We start from the raw sequence: 15891 nt of genomic DNA on the forward strand, positions 1-15891 counted from the left end.
ACTATTATTTGTTATACTTTCTAATATCACGGCTTTGATGCTAATATATTTATCATAAACATTTTTTGGTGTTTTGAGACAGGGTCTCACTATGTGGTTCAGGCTGACCTTAAATTCATTATGTAGCCCAGGGTGGTCTTGAACTCATGGTGATCCTCCTGCTCAACCTCCTGAGTGCTGAGATTACAGGAGTGTGCCACGATGCCTGGCTTCCTATTATTGAATTTTAAGGTTTTTTAAACAAAGATTTGTCTTACAGCTGCTGTCCTTGTTAACCATTTTTCCTGAAATGCTGATACTAAATAGGTGGTATATCCTATAATGCGATGTAGTGATGAAAGAGAGGAATACAGCACACGTAAGCACATTTAACATTTATTCCTTTGTATGCTATTTCATTAGTCAAGATTTGGTTCTTGTTAATGTTCAGTTCTCCTGGTCAGACTATGTTTGGCCATTATCCTCTTCTAGCTAGTTCAGTCAATGAAATAAATTTACAAATCTACTCCTAAAACATAGCTCTTTGGCCACAAACTATGTATTCTATTGAGCCATCATAATAAGAGATAAGAAGTAATTCTTATACTAAGAGATCATTTAGTGGAGTCCAACAGTTTGGCCTTTCAAAGGATCAGGCAGCTATTAATGTAATTTAGTCATAGAATCATGGCAGATGTCTCATGATTTTCTTCCATGTTGTTTTGTATAAGAAAACAAGTAATAAGTCACTATAGGTGTACTTTTCAGACGTCAGCAAATTAATTTTGAAAAACATTAAAAACAGTAACAAAAAGGAAGGTAATTTACATACATGCAAGTGTAATTCCCTAATTTCTCTTCTAAAGTCTTCCAATTTCCCAGAATGATGCTAGCACTGCAATAAACAGAGCCAATAAAAAAAGCCTTGGCTGCTCTCTGCCTTTCTTTTTAGTGTGTTAGAAATTACAGTATTAGACACTCATTTAATTAGAAACTAGGTTTGCTTGTATTTCAGATCTGGTCTTTCCTACTGAAAGCTTACATGGGTTGCCTTCTACATTTAATAGGAAACCAATCATTCTTAGGAGAAGCATTAAAATAAAAACACAAAACAAATTGGTGGCTAATGGACTTTCCTTGGAATAAAATTCACAGCCATGAATGTATTCTCTCTCCAATACTTTCCTCCAAAGAAAGGAAACACTCATTTCCTCTACTTTTTTCTTAAGTTTTGAGACAAAAAAATTTACACCTCCCCATTCTAGGTGTTCCAAGGTAGGAAGCCCTTTGACAGTGTATCCCAGAAACACTCTCTCTACCCTTTAAAAAAGGATTCTCAGGTTCCTGGGACAGGCTTAATTCCAGATATCAATCTCATTTCACTGTTACTTTTTCTGTCTTATGTACCATGCTCTATCACACTGTCTGAGATATGAAGAGAAAGTTTAAAGATCAACAACTATTCTTTAATTCCTAAGGCTATGCTATGTTGTATCTTACTTGATTCCTTGGTAGGCTGCACTGCCATGAAAAAGCACCTTGTTTCTTCTGTATTTTTTTGGGGGATACTGGGGATTGAACTCAGGTCCTTGTGCTTGCAAGGCAGGCTGCAGAACCACTGAGCTAAATCCCCACCCTCTTCTGTATTTTCCTTGGCTCTAATTGTTCCGTAATTCTTGATGGCTCTAACAGAAGTGCTTTAATTTGAGCTCTTCCAAGATCTAAATATTAAAATAGAAACGCTGAATCGCCTGGAACAGAGGTTAGGTAGAACTCTTGAAGACATTGGTGTAGGAAAAGATTTTATAAACAAAACCTCAGTTGCCCGTGAACTAGCACAAACAATCAACAAGTGGCATCTCTTTTTATAAAAAAGCTTTTGCACAGCAAGAGAAACCACCAACAGTGTGAAGAGACAACACACAATGTGGGAAAAAATCTTCACCTGCTCTTCCTCAGACAAAGGACCACTATCTCGAATCTATAAAGAACTTAAAAAAATCAGAACTCCCAAATTTAAAGATCCAATCAAAAAATGGGCATCTGAAATGAACAGACATTTCTCAGATGAAGAAGTAGAAATAGCAAATAAACATATGAAAAAGTGTTCAACACCACTGGTCATTCGACAGATGCAAATGAAAACAAAACGCAGATTCCACCTCATCCCAGAAAGAATGGCTGCTATCATGAAATCAATCAATAACAAATGCTGGCAGGGCTGTGGGGAAAGAGGAACCCTGCGCTCCACTGCTGGTGGGAGTGTAGACTGGTGCAACCATTGTGGAAATCAGTATGGAGATACCTCAAAGAACTAGGACTGGAAGTCCCATTTGACCCTGCTATTCCACTGCTGGGTATCTTCCCCAAAGAATTAAAAGAATCATACCACAGCAATATATGTGCACTCATGTTCATAGCAGCACAATTTATAATAGCTAAAACTTGGAAGCAGCCCAAATGCCCATCAACTGGAGACTGGATAAAGAAAATGTGGGTTTTAAAAATAAAATGGAGTACTACTCAGCCATAAAAAATGAGAAATTAGAGACATTTATAGCTAAATGGATGCACATTGAGGCCATACTCTTAAGTGAAATAAACAGGACACACATGTGTAAACACCAAATAGTTTCTCTGGTGTGAGAAACTGAAAGGGTAAATAAGGACTAAAAGGTATAATAGATAATGTGAAATAGGAAGAAAAGGGGCAAAGGGGAAGGGGAAGTGGAAGGGGTAGGGAAAAGGAACGAAGAGAATGGAATTAATATGAGAAAACGAAAAAATGGAAACAAAGTATAAATAGGGAGGAATGGAGGGGTTGAAGGGAGGGCAGGGGAAGGGGAAAAATAAGAACCAAGAGAGGTTATGTAAAGGTGCAAATTTCCAATGATGAATGTCATTATATTGTATACCTAAAATGTACCAATAAAATAAAATAATAATTAAAAAAATTTTGTGGTAATGTCCTCTAAATCTTGATATTGATATTTTTAAAATGTATAACTGATATTGTGTAATAGGAAGAAAAGGTCTAAACGAGTAGAAGTGGGAGGGGTAGAGGAAAGGAAAGAAGGGAAAAGAAAAGTATGAGAAAAGGAAAAAAAATGGAAACAAAGTTTGTAAATAAGGAAGGGTGGAGGGGGTGAAGGGAGGGCAGGGGAATGGGGGAAAAAAATAAGAACCGAGATACGTCATGTAAAGGTATAAGATCCCAATGATGAATGTAACTGTACTGTATACCTACAATGTACCAATAAACTTAATGGAAAAAAATAAATAAAACAGATAAAAACATAGACAATACTCCAGGGACATCTCTGGGTAAGGTCTGGGGCCTCGCTCACAGAATACAGCTTTAAACACTTTTTAATGCCTAGTAAAAATACCATGGGGTGTATCAAGAATGCGGTCTAGCACTTTATGCCCTCCAAATAAGGCCAGTTAATTTTGTGAAGAAGTGAGAAGGGCAAATTGATATATGAATGGCTGAAGATTAGGATGTGATGTGAATCTGCTATGGCAAATATGAAATGGTGTGCAATCACAACCATTATAAATTAAAATGACAGGAAAGAAAGCATATTTATTAGACCATCATTCCCCTTTAGAGCTAGCATAGGTGGGCAGGCCTTCAGCAGAAGCCGTTGGAGGCACTTGGAGCCTTCAGTCATCTATCTGCAGGCCCGTAGGAGGTCCCACCCACCAATATGACTCCACTGTAATCTATTTCACCTTGCTCAGATACACTGTTTAACATCTGTGAATGTAAAATAACCTTAACCAGTAATTTTAAACCAGGAGAACAAAAGGTACTTGATTGAAACTAATTTACATTTTCAATTATTATTGCAAAAATTTAGAAACTGTTTTTTTCCCCCTGTGGTCTTGTTAGTTTCTAAATGATCACCCTTAACCAATAGAAAGGGATGTTTTAAACAGGTTCTAGGGCACTGCCTATAGTGAGATAACAGAAAACAACTCAGGATGGAGATTCTCTTGTGTCTTATGATCTATGTGCCCCTCAATAAATGAGAAGAATGGTAACTACAAACTGCACACAAGAATGCGGAACTTTCTGAACACCACCCTTGTCAAAAAACACATTAATAAAAAAAATCTAGGTTTTCTGTTCAAAATATTGTCATGTATTTGAGGCTTTATATTCTTAGTTGCATGAGTGGCCTGACAGTTGTCAAAATATATTCCACCCTTTATGGGGGGCAAGGATACTAGGGATCAAACCTAGGGCTGCTCTAACACTGACCTACATGGCCAGTCCTTTATAAAAAATTATTTTGAGACAGGGTCTTGCTAAGTTGCCCAGGCTGGCCCTAAACTTGCGATCCTCCAGCCTCAGCCTCCCAAGTAGCTAGGATTACAGGTGTTCACCACTGTGCTCAGCGGCTCCATCCAATTTTAAGCTGTTCAGGAAAAAGCTTCATTTTTCTTTTCTTTGACAGTAGACTGTTTTTCTTGTACTTTAGTAGTAATGAGAATATTAATGTTTTGTTTCTTATAAAAGATGTTTCCCCCATAGTTGTATACTTTCCCCTTGGTGTGTATTTCTGGACAAAAAGTTTAGCAGGGGCTTCCAATGACCTATCTATTTAGATGTGCCTTGTTTTTGGTGTGGCAGCTTTGGGAATTATAATGACCTCAATAGCCGACATTTAATTCATAGAATTTGTGTGAACAGGAAACTTTTGCTCCATGTGTGCACATACACCTTCTCATCAGAAAAAAGATTTCTCCTTCAAGTAGAGTTAGTTTTATTTCCTATTACCAGGCCATGGGAGTTCAATCTTTAAAATTTAAAGCTGGGCATGGTGGCACATATGTGTAATCCCAGCACACTGGGAGCCTGAGGCAGGAGGATTGCAAGTTTGACCCCAGCCTGGGCAACTTAGAAAGACTCTGCCTTTAAAACATTTTAAAAAGGGGAGGGGAGAGCTGGTGATATAGCTCAGGCAAAGGCCCTGGGTTCAATCCCCAGTACCACCAGAAACAAAAATAAAACAAAAGATTTAAAATTAAGCACTGGACAATTGAGTGGGGAGGAAGTCTAGTTCTATGATTTTTTTTTTTTTTTGGTACTGGGGATCAAACTCGGGACCTTGCGCTTGTGAGGCAGGCAGTGGAACCACTGAGCTAAATCCCCGGCCCTAGTTCTATGATTTTTTTTTTTGGTACCGGGGATTGTACTCGGGTCCTTAGCTTGCGAGGCAGGCGGTGGAACCACTGAGCTAAATCCCCGGCCCGGTTCTATGATTTTTAACATCCTCTATTTTTAACATCCATCACAACCAGGCTACAGAACAGACCCCTTCTCCAACACCTTTCCCTTGTGCTGCCCATCGTACTCAAACCATTCTCTTACCCATGACAACTACCAGTCTGCTATCCATCAATTATACTTTTGTATTTTCAAGAATATCGCATAAATGGAATCATACAGTATTTATTTAGCCTTGAGTCTGGCTTTTTTCACTTTGCATAATGCCTCTGAGATCCATTCACATTGCTGGGTGTATCAGCAGTTCTTTTATATGGCTGAGCAATACTCCATGGTATTCAGCCATTGAAGGCCATTTGAATTGTTTACCATTTTTAGTTATGAATTCAGGTACTACAAATATTCATGTACAGTGTAAGTTTTTATATGAACATAAATTTGTACTTCTTTAGGGTTAAGTACCCACGACTAGGACCTGCTAGGCCATACAGTAAGAGTATATTACTCTTTATAAGCCACTGTGAACCTTTTCCAGTTGGCATGATGACTTTAGATTCCCAGCAGTGACCTAGAAAAGTTCCCACTGCTCTCTATAAGCTCACTAGCTTTTGGGATTGTCTGGACTTTAGTCATTCTAACAGGTATGGAGCAGTACCTTGTCATGCTTTTAATTTGCATCTCCTTGATGCTGATGATGTTAAAACATTTTTTTCTTTATCTTTTGGTGCTGGGGATGGAAACCAGGGACTCAGACACACATACTAGCCAAATGCTCTTCATGTGCTTATTTGTCACCCTTAAATCCCTTACAGTGATGTTATCTGTTCAAGTTTTTTATTTTAAAAATGAAACTGTTACTGTCAAGCTGTGAGAATTTTTATATATACTAGATACAGGTGGTTTTTTTAGATGTGGGATTTATAAGTATTATAAATATTTTCTCCCAGCCTGTAGCTTGGCACTTCTTTCTCTTAAAAAAAAAAGTGTCTTTTGCATAGATAATGTTTTTAATTTTTTTTTTTTGGTACCGGGGATCGAACTCAGGACCTAGTGCTTGCAAGGCAGGCAGTGGAACCACTGAGCTAAATCCCCGGCCCAATGTTTTTAATTTTGATCAAGTCTAGGTGGTCAATTTTTTCTTTTATGGATCATGATTTTAGTCTTATGTCTAAGAACTTTTTGCCTAAGCCTAGATCAAAGATTTTTCTCTTATGTATCACTTCTTAAAGTTTTATAGTTTTACATCTCAACTTGTGATACATTTGGATTTTTTTGTAGGTCAATACTCATTTTTTTTCTGTATATGGATATCAAATTTTTCCAACATCACTTATTTTCCCTCTATATTAAATTGTTCTTGTTCTTTGTTGAAAATCAAATGGCCATGCTTGGGTAAGTCTATTCTTTCCATTCTCTTCCATTGGTCTAGGTGTCTATCATTTTGCAAATTCTACCCTGTTTTGATTACTGTAGCTTTGTATTGAATCTTAAACTTGTGTACTGATACCTCCAATTTTATTCTTTTTGCTTTCTTTTTAAAGTATACACTCAGTTATTTAATATAGTATCAGACTATTGAGATAATTTCATCTTGGATGAGTTTTATAGTTTGTAGTTTTTGAGGAACTGGTCCATTACTTCTAAGTTGTCAAATATGTGTAGTATTCCCTTATTATCCTTTTAAATTCTGTGGGGGTCTAGCATTCTGGATATTGCTAATTTCTATCGTCTCTCTTTTTATGTTTAAAAGTCTTTCTAGTCTTATCAATTTTACTGATCTTTTAAAATAGATTTTGGTTTCACTGACTTTCTCTACTCTTCCGTGAAAAATTTCATTGATTTATCTATCATTTTTCTATCCTGTTTATGTTTGCTTTGGTTTTATTTATCCCTTTTCTATTTGTAAGGTGGACACTCAGATTATTGATTTGAAACCTTTGTTTTTCTAATATAAATATTCAACGCTATCAACTTCGCTCTAACCAATACTTTAGCTGTATCATGCTACCTTTTTAATTTTCTCCCTTAGTCCCTTGATTCTTCCAGCATGATTATTTAGTATTTTCCTGCCAAAATAACTGCTTTATTGTACCAACTGGGTAACTATATAATACCTTGATGCTTGCTGTTTGAGTTATTTTACTGATTCTGTGTGTCTACGATGAATCAAAAAACAGTGTCATGGGCCAGGGATGTAGCTCAGCACCGCTGCAAAGCTCTGAGTTTGAACCCCAGTACCAGAAAAAATAAAAACAAAAACCCAAAAATAAAACAGTGTCATCATGAAACTACTGAAAATGAGGCTATTTTGTATCACAGCATATATTGCATCTCTCATTATTTGGTACATTGTATTTTCATTTTCAACCAGTTCAAAATATTTTCTTTTTTTTTTTTTTTGTACTGGGGATTGAACTTGGAACCTTGCACTTGCAAGGCAGGTGGTGGAACCACTGAGCCAAATCCCCAGCCCCAAAAATATTTTCTAATTTTCCTTAAGACCCCCTCTTTAGTACATAAATTATTTAGAAGTGCACTACTTCAGTTCAAAGTAGCTGAAGATTTGCCTTTTCTTTTACTGATTCTAATTTAATTCCATTAGGGTTGAAGAATATAATTTGTATGATTTCAATTCTTTTAAATTCATTAAGGTTTGTTTTATGACCCAGAATATGATCTATCTCGTTGAATGTTCCATGTGTACTTGAAAAGAATGTGGATACTGCTATTGTTGGGTGGAGTGTTCTATAAATATCAATTAGACCCAGTTGGCTGTCAGTTCTTTTATATCCTTGCTGATTTTATGTCCAGCATTTCTCTCAATTACTGAGAGAGGAATGGTACAGTTGCCAAGTATAATTGTGGATTATTTATCTCTTCTTTCAGTTCTGCCTGTTTTTGCTTCAGGTACTTTGAAGCTCTGTTGTTAGACACACACACATTCAGGATTGTTAGTACTTCTTGGTGAATTAGCTCTTTTACCATTATGTAACATTCCTTTTATCTCTAGTTATTTTCTGTGCTCTGAAGTCTAATTTTCTGCTATTAATATATCCACTCTAACTTTCTTTTGATTAGTGTTTGCATAGTGTACCTTTTGCCACGTTTTACTTTTTAGCTACCTATATCATTACATTTGAATTAAGTTGAGTAGTAGCATCATTTTAAAAAATCCATTCTGAAAATTTCTGTTTCTCTTTAAATTGGTCTATACACATTTAGATCATTTACATTTAATGTGGGTCACTGATGCTGATTGGATCTACCATGTTATTACTTGTTTTCTATTCTATTTGTTTCTTTTGCTTTTTGTTCCTCTTTCCCACTCTCCTGTGTTATAGGAACATTTTTTATTTTATCTACTGTATTTTTAAACTTTTCTTTGTCTAGTTTACAGTTAAGTATTTTGACACACCTACTTTTTACTACTTTAAATGGAATGTAAATACTCATATAGGCCCCCTTTCTCTGCCCTGTCTACGTGGTAGTTATCTTATATATTACATCTATGTGCACTGAAAACTAATCAGACAAGGCTATAATTTGCTTTCACCTGTGAAATATATTTCAAAGAACTCAAAAAGAAAAAATAGTCTATTATACTTACTTTTCTGATGTTCTTCATTCTGGATAGTCCAAATTTCCTTCACTTATCATTTCACCTCTTTCCGAATAATTACCTACCTACCTACCTACCTACCTACCTATCTACCTATTTGTCTATTTGTTGGTACTGGGGATTGAACCCAAGGTGTTTGGACTGATCTACATCTCAGCCTTTAAAAAAAAAATTTTAGTTTGATACAGGGTCTCACTAAGTTGGCCACATTGACCTTGAACTTGCAATCCTCCTGTCTTAGTTTCCCAGAGTGCTGGGATTACAGGTATGCACCACTATGCCCAGCTTTCTGAATAACTTTCTTTAGTAATCCTCAAAGCAAGTCTAATGATAATGAATTCTCTTATTCACAGGAGCATGTCTTTCACCTTTACTCCTGAAAATGTTTTATATTAGATACAAAAGTATAACATGGCTTTTTACCAAGATGGCGCCGAAGGCGAAGAAGGAAGCTCCTGCCCCTCCCAAAGCTGAAGCCAAAGCAAAAACTTTGAAAGCCAAGAAAGCTGTGCTGAAAGGCATCCACAGCCACAAAATGAAGAAAATCCGCACGTCACCCACCTTCCGCCACCCCAAGACACTGCGGCTCTGGTGGCAGCCAAAATACTCTCGGAAAAGCGCCCCCAGGAGAAACAAGCTTGACCACTATGCCATCATCAAGTTCCCCCAGACCACAGAGTCAGCCATGAAGAAGATAGAGGACAACAACACACTCATACTCATTGTGGATGTCAAGGCCAACAAGCACCAGATCAAACAAGCTGTGAAGAAGCTCTATGACATTGATGTGGCCAAGGTCAACACCCTAATCAGGCCTGATGGAGAGAAGAAGGCGTATGTTCAACTGGCTCCTGATTACGATGCCTTGGATGCTGCCAACAAAATTGGGATCATCTAAACTGAGTCCAGCTGGCTAATTCTAAATACACATTATTTTCAACATAAAAAAAAAAGTGTAACATGGTTTTTTTTTAGAATTTCAAAAATGTCCCATTTCCTCTAGCCTCCATGGTTTCTGATGAGAAATACATCATCTGAATAATTTTTATGATATGTTGTTTTTCCTCTACTATTAAGATTTTTTATCTTTTGTCTTCAATTTGATTACGATGTGTCTGGGAGTGGGTGTCTCTGGGTTTATCCCATTTGGGGCTCAATGAACTTTCTGAATCTGTAAGTTTGTGTTTTTGTCAAACTTGGGAAATTTCCAGATATTATTTCTTCAAATATTTTTTCGGCCCTCTTCTCCTGCTCTTCTTTGGGACTCCAACAACAAGAACGTAACATTTTCTGTTATTGTTCCACAGGACCTGGAGGGTCTTTTCTTTTCCTTTTGTTCATATTGGATAATTTCTATTCATCTATCTCTAAGCTCACCAACTCTCCTGTCATTTCCTTTCTGCCACTGAGCCTACTATCTAGTGAGTTTAACTTTGGTTATTATGATTTTTCATTATCATTATAATCCCCCACCCCCAGTATTAGGAATTGAACCCAGAGATGCTCTACCACTGAGCTACATCCCCGGCCCTGTTTAAAAATTTGAGACAGTATTTCACTAAGTTGCCCATGCTAGCCCTGAACTTTCGATCCTGCCACACCTTGAGTAGCTGAGATCACAGGTGTGTGCCACCATGCCCAACCATTTAGATTCTTCTTTATAACTTCTATTTCTTTGCTGAGATGTTCTATTTTTCTATTCATTTCTAAAGTGTTCAATATTCACTATACAAGTTGTCTGAACACTTGTATAATAGCTATTTTAAAGTCTTTGTTATATAATTCTAATATTGGTGCCATCTCATTATTGACATCTTTTAGTTGTTTTGTTCCCATGTAAATTGTGATTTTACTTGTTCTTCTTACTTCAAGAACTTTCGTATCATATCCTAGATACTTTGAATACTATAAGTCCATGTGTCTTGTTTAAATCCTATGGAGATGGTTGATATTTTAATTTCTTTTCTTGCTATGGATAGAACCCAGGATGTTACACATGCCAAATATGTGCTCAACCATTTAGTTACATCCCAGTCTGTTATTTTCTTTTTTTGTTGTTGTTAAATTCTTTTATTGGTACATTTTAGGTGTTATTTTCATTTTAGCAGGCAACTGACTTCATTAGGACTGGCCTATGAGTTCCAAACTATTTTCTGTGGTGCCAGTGCCAGGTGAGTTTTCAAAACTCTTGCAGGAAGGTTGGAATGTAGCTCAGTGGTAGAGTAAAGAATGCTTAGGATGTACAAGGCCTTGGGTTTAATGCCCAGCACTGGAGAGAAAACATCTTAAAAAAAACTTGTGCAGTGCTTTTTGTCCAATGTGTGCAATACTTTGTAGTTAATCTAGGTCTGGGTGGTGGTCTTTATTTCAGTTGTCAAAGACTTTGGCAGGCTGATTAAAATTACTTCCATAAGCCCAGGAATTCAGAAATAACTTTATGGGGCCACTTCCCTAAGGTCTTCATTGTGATCTCCAGGGCACCTAATTCCCAGCATATAGGTCTTATTTTCCATCCTCTGGCCAGAAAGCTGGGTTATTCAACTCTGTGAATATACTCCAATCAGGACCAGAGGATAGGAAGATGGCAGGTGATGGGTTGGGGGTTCCCCTACTTCAGAGTTTTGCCTCCTACTCTCACTGCAGCTTCTGTTATTACCCTACCATCACCAGGAACAGAGGCATGAGAAAATGAGACCAAAAATTCCAAAACCCTGAGGCTACATTTTCTCTGGGTGTTAGGAGTTCCATTTGCCATTACTTGGTTCTCCTGGACCTCTCTACATCTGTACCTGCGTGCATACATCTGGTTTTATGCCGTGTTTCATTGAGGGAGAGAAAATGGCAAATTCACTACTTTTCTGCTACTATTTAGTTTTCAGAGTCTTCATGTAACTGCTCAATGCATTGTGTCTGGACTTTATAGTTGCTTTCCATTGGGAGTGACATAGAGGAATACTCTATCTTACCTAGAACTGAAATGTTGATAGAGTTTGATGGCAGGGTTTTCATCTTTGGGGAATACTTTTTAAATTCATGTTTACAACTTCAAGATCTTGATCAAAATTTATGTCTTCTAAAAAGGATTACCATATTAACTCTATTCTACTCTGTCTCTTCAGTACTGAAGAGTCCTGAACTACATTGCTGCTTTTTAAAGACTTTTTGTTGTGCTACCAATGTCTATGCTTAGTTCCTCATATTGAATCTATATAAGGGTAGACCCATGGCTTCAAAACCTTTTTATTTCCCACATCCCATAACAGCATCCTAGAGACAGACAATATTTAGTTAAGTTTAATCATTTGGCTGACAGACGTTCCAATCAGGTTCTAAAAATAAAAGTCTGTACATTATGAGGATGAAGAAAGAACAAAGTAGGGAGAACGATGCTAGTTGATGATCAAGACAAAATAGGTATAGCTGGTTGTAGTATACTGCTTGTTTTGAAAATGAGAATTTACTCCAGTGCCATTGATACATGAGAACAATTTGAACATAGCATGAGTTTCATGTTTGCTTATGTATGATTTTTGTCTGCAAGAAATATTAGGTGAATGCATGAAACTGAACCCAACTGAATCAAGACATCTAGGATATACTAAATATATATGAACGTGCCTCAAACATGGGACAGCTATCTCAATTCACTGTGTGTGTCACCACCCACATCTGGTGTTTGTTACAATTTTCCAATTTAAGATAACCTTTCAATCTTCACTTCACCATGACTCATAGCTGCAACCCTTCTGAAGTCCATTTTCACAAGTACATTTCAGGTCTTTTTCAGACTAAAGTACCATACTGATTGTAGTATTTATACATTTCTTTGATCATTGGGGGGGGTACTGGGGATGAACTCGGGTCCTTGCGCTTGCGTAGCAGGCGGCGAAACCAATGAGCTAAATCCCCAGCCACCCCTGTGTTTTATCTATAAACTGTGGTTTCTACACCTTAATGATTTTTATTTTTATTTTTTATTTTTTGGTACCGGGGATCAAACTCAGGTCCTTGCGCTTGCGGGGGAGGTGGCAGAACCACTGAGCTAATTCCCTGCCCCCTCCCCGTGTTTTATCTATAAACTGTGCTTTCTACACCTTAATGATTTTTATTTTTATTTTTTGGTACCAGGGATCAAACTCGGGTCCTTGCGCTTGTGGGGCAGGTGGCAGAACCACTGAGCTAAATCCCCAGCCCAACCTTAGTGATTTTTAGAAATATACATGTTGCATTACAGAACTGAGTGTAAGTGGGAAGGAGGCAAGGGAAGACTGGTGGAAAGACAAAGCATAAGGATAAAATTAAGGAACAGGATATGGAACATCTTCCCAAAACAGTACTTCAATTTCAAGATTTGCTCCAAAAGACTTTCCTTTGGACTATAACCACTCTAGAAGAATAGCATAGCCTGGTACCACTGAACTAGAGGGTGAATCTGATCAAACCATAGATTAGTTTGTTCTGAAGATTTAACTGTAAGTTACTGTTTCAAAGTAGATTCTTAAGGCTGGTTTCCCTAACTCTAAGAACATCTACTAAATAGATCATATAGAGAAGGAATAGAAGCTACCAAATGCTCCAGCTTCTAAGTAGAAGCACAGAGAAGTGACTCAAAAATGCCTTCTGAAAAAAAAAATGAAAAATGCCTTCTGCCTCATCTTAATGTATTGATATTTTATTGATCCTACTAGTCTTAGCTTACATCTCATCTTTTCTATGCAATGGCCTCTCATCTTCTCCAACTAATTACATGTGTGCTTACACACATATTAAAAATTAATACAGCAGTTATTAATCACTTCCTTGGAAGTCATGAGAAGCACAGCTGGGATGAGCCACTGTCTTAGATGGGTGTGTCCTGGCAAGGATCTGCCCATGCATGTGCAGACAGGTAGACTACATGCATGTGGAGGTGCCTGTGAATAATCCGGAAAGTTTGCCTTGTTGGCTAGACTATGAGCTGAAAGTCCAATACAACTCATCCCCCCTCCCCCCAAAAGCCTAGTAAGAGCAAGGACAGGGTTATGTCAAGCAGGGTCCACAGGGAAGATCTTAATGTATTTGCTGTGGAGCAAACAACACTAAGTCTGTGGTTAGGAAGATCTAGTGGTTTGGGTAAGGAGTGTGTACATTTTTTACCTTGAAAATATTTTCAGGTGAATAGTTAAATATATTCAAATTTAGAATCATTACACTGCAAGAAGGAATGTTTTCTTCATTCTTTTCTGTATGATAACGTGGAGTAAAAATGATATAAGTAGTTAATCTTATCATTTTGAACTTTAAAATGCATCCAGAATCCAAATACTTCTCAAGAATTTCCCTGCTACCCCACAGAGCAAGCAAGCAGCCATAGTGTTCCCCACTCACCCTAGAATATAAGCCAGAGCCTTTACAATGGCTTGCATGGCCTTCGTGGTCTGCCTCTTTCCCCCGCCTCCATCTCTCTCACCTTACCTCTCTCCATAATTCACTCATCTCCTGCCACACTGTTCTCTTTGCTATTCCTTAAATATACCAGCACTTTTTCATATCAGGCCCTTTATACTTGCGGTTCCAGAACCCTTATTCATGCCCTTGACCCAGATATCTGTGAGGCTCACTGCCTCACATCCTTCTGGCCTTTTTTCAACATTACTGTTTCAATTAGAACTTTCCTCATCACCCTACATCAAGTATCAGGCCTTTTCCACTTCACACAGCTGAATTCTTTCCTACAGTACCTTGTCACTACCTGCTGTGTCATATAACTATTATCAGTCTCACACTGGAACATAAGTTCCTTGAGGACAGGGATTTACTTTGGTTCACTGCTGTATCCCTGATGGCTGTATCAATGTTGACCCAGAGTAGGTGCTCACTATATTTTTGTTGAATGAGTTTGGAAGATATAATAAGTAACATTATTTATAACTATGACCCCAAAGCATAAAATGATCTTTGCCTGGCATCCCAAGGGAGACATATCCCATATCAAGGTTATCATCAAGGTTATGTCTAAAGGAAGAAATCATACAAAAATTACCAAGGACACAAGTAAAATTTTAGCCTCAAATTCTATTCTGTGGTTAAAGAGTGCTGCTGTAAAATCTAGGAAGCTTTAGAAACCCTAAATTTCCACCATCCAATCCCTCTCCAAAGCTCTCAGGATTCCCAGCAGACATGCACTGTACCACACTGCACAGAAGTGGGAAGGTAAGCAGGGGAAAGATAAACAGCACAGAGGCCCTGTATACACTTGGCACTCCTCCCTGAAGGGGGCTGAACAGCATCTGCTTACACCATTGGTGGTCTTCCTCTTGAATGCTGAACTACACATCCCAAAATGCTTTGCAAAATTTTGTTACAGCATTTTGCAATGACACTTCTACAAGGTAAAATTCAGTGTTTGTGATAAAATTGAATCTATGCGGTGTTGGCGAGGAATGTCTTGCCCCTATGCTGCATAGCAACTCTAGTATGTTTACCCAGACTATGTTTATATTACCCAGGTCTGGTTTTCCAGTGAGTTCCTTGTGTTTCTAAAATGAGAAACAGCCACACAATGTACAGCCTTAAAAATAAAATTCTGCAGGGTGAGTGAAAGACAATATATCGTCTAAATATAAATTCTAATTTCAGCATGTGGTCTTGCTATTTTTAATCCCCATGGAATTTCAGACCCCCTTCAGTTAGTATTTAAGGCTGTACTACAGCTTATTGGTCACTGATGCGTACTTCAAACATCATCAAGGGTAATAAATATAAAATGTGAGCTGAAACTATTTCTTGCCTTGAACCTCAAAAGCCCACATATTCTTATTGAAAGATGAATGTCCATCTTCTACTAAAACAATAACTTGACACTTTGCATAAACTGAATAATTTATCATACATGAAAACAGGTCAGATGGCGAACTAAGGGGAAGCATTCTCTTATAGGACATAAACATTATGTCCTATAAATAAAAAAATTAAAAAACATTTTCAGTTAAAAAGCTAGAAATTAAGAGAAAAGAAAAGTAAATTAAAACACCCAAATTACTAATAACAGTTCTATCAAGAAGGCCCAAGACTGCAA

At 37.5% G+C, this 15891-nt stretch overlaps 1 protein-coding gene and 1 pseudogene across 3 annotated transcripts in view; one reads left to right on the forward strand and one right to left on the reverse strand.

Annotated features, from left to right (window-relative positions):
• The window catches only part of Pola1 (DNA polymerase alpha 1, catalytic subunit), a 303336-nt gene that overhangs the window by 80331 nt on the left and 207114 nt on the right, over positions 1-15891 (reverse strand). The window lies entirely within an intron of this gene.
• LOC106008466 (large ribosomal subunit protein uL23 pseudogene) lies at positions 9262-9812 on the forward strand (annotated as a pseudogene).

The sequence above is a fragment of the Heterocephalus glaber genome, unplaced genomic scaffold, assembly GCF_053883595.1.
Source record: "Heterocephalus glaber isolate CG9 unplaced genomic scaffold, H.glaber_assembly_v1.0 deba00001594, whole genome shotgun sequence".
Classification (NCBI taxonomy): domain Eukaryota; kingdom Metazoa; phylum Chordata; class Mammalia; order Rodentia; family Bathyergidae; genus Heterocephalus; species Heterocephalus glaber.